Source organism: Hipposideros armiger, unplaced genomic scaffold (assembly GCF_001890085.2).
Source record: "Hipposideros armiger isolate ML-2016 unplaced genomic scaffold, ASM189008v1 scaffold_3, whole genome shotgun sequence".
Lineage (NCBI taxonomy): Eukaryota > Metazoa > Chordata > Mammalia > Chiroptera > Hipposideridae > Hipposideros > Hipposideros armiger.
In genome coordinates, this window is record NW_017731353.1 from 8,012,210 (window position 1) to 8,013,592 (window position 1,383).

The 1,383-nt window shown below is 62.4% G+C and overlaps 1 protein-coding gene across 1 annotated transcript in view; it reads right to left on the reverse strand.

Annotated features, from left to right (window-relative positions):
* The window catches only part of EGFL7 (EGF like domain multiple 7), an 8,190-nt gene extending 7,188 nt beyond the window's left edge, over positions 1-1,002 (reverse strand). The window contains exon 1 of the mRNA XM_019639893.1: positions 914-1,002. The gene's annotated coding sequence lies outside the window, so the exon portion shown is untranslated. The remainder of the gene's footprint in view (positions 1-913) is intronic.
* Positions 1,003-1,383: the final 381 nt, after the last annotated feature.

The following is a 1,383-nucleotide window of genomic DNA, read 5'->3' on the forward strand; positions in this document are numbered from 1 at the left end:
CGCCCCCGCCCCGGGGTGTGCTCCAAGCCCCCAGGGCGCCCTCCCGCCCCCATTGCACAGATGGGGAAACTGAGGCCCCGCGGGGGACTGTGCTCCCGGCAGTGAGTCAGCTAGAACTCGGGGATCCTGACGCACAACGGCTTCAGAGCGACGCCGCCAGCGGCAGGGGACCAGGACTGCGACTCAGGCAGAGGCCCCTTGGGGAGCCGCACTGGGGAGTCACACTGGCCCGGGGTGGCCAGCTCTCGCCCCTCCCACCCCAAACTGAGCACCAGCAGTGGGGTGGGGGGGATGGCCAGTTCACTAGGCACCAGGGGTAGGCTAAAGCTGCCCGCTGCTCTGTAGCTACAAGTAAGGTGGACATCATGACCCCTTACTCCCATGAGATCACGGGGAGTCCCGCAGAGCTGGCTGGGTCCTGGGGTGACACCACGCCTGCCTCCCAACCAGGGTGTCAGGTTAGCACCCCCTTGTTCAGGACAGTCAGGACTACCACTGAATGTGCTCCTCAGGCCCCCAGGGAGTCCCCCCAACTCCATGGTCACCAGTGGAGACTCTTGGGTTGGTCTCTCCTTCCCTCAGCTCCATTTACGCATCTGTTAATGTGCTAAAACAGCCCCACGTGGCAGAGTGGCTAGGAGCAGCAGTGCCCAATCAGAGACAGCGGCTGGCACAGCTGGAGCCAGGTGCAAGCATGCCCTACCTGGGAACCCTGTTATCACTTCCATCATTTTCGTACCATGATTATTACAGCCATCCCCTTGCCTGAGGCCCTGGGCCTGCCCCTCTCCGCAGCTTCTGCCCTTGAACTCAAGCCTGGGCCCTGATCACCTAAGTGCCTGCACACAGGTAAAGGCCCAGCCCGGCACCCTGCTGCTGCCCAGAGCTCCTGGGGCTTGCTGTGGAAACTCACCTGGAGAAGGGGGCTTCCTCATGCCCCGGACACTAGTGGCAGCTGCTCTTCTGGACAGTGGAGGCAACCAGTGCCTCCCCTGTGCTGGGGTCTGCGGGTCAGAGACATGGTGTGGGTTAGCACACAGCCTTGGCCACCCTGACATCCAGAGTCTGGGAAAGGGACCGGGGCCAGCCTTCATGCCACTGTGGGATCTCACCTGTACTTGCCCTACAGACCCCCACTGCATGATGGCCCAAGCTGAAGGGCCTCTCAGATCTGCCCACGGCTCACACCTTCAGCCTGGTGGCAGACAAGGTTTCCATCTGTCTGATGGAACTGCTGCCTCTTGCCCCAGACTCCCTGGGCACGGAAGCGCTGTGCTCACAGCCCACAGTCCCTCTGCAAAGCCCTGGTGCTGGGAGAGGGTCCAGCAGGTTCATGGGAAGGAAAGCGCCTTCTTGCAGAGCGAGCAGCTATGAGGTGTCTGG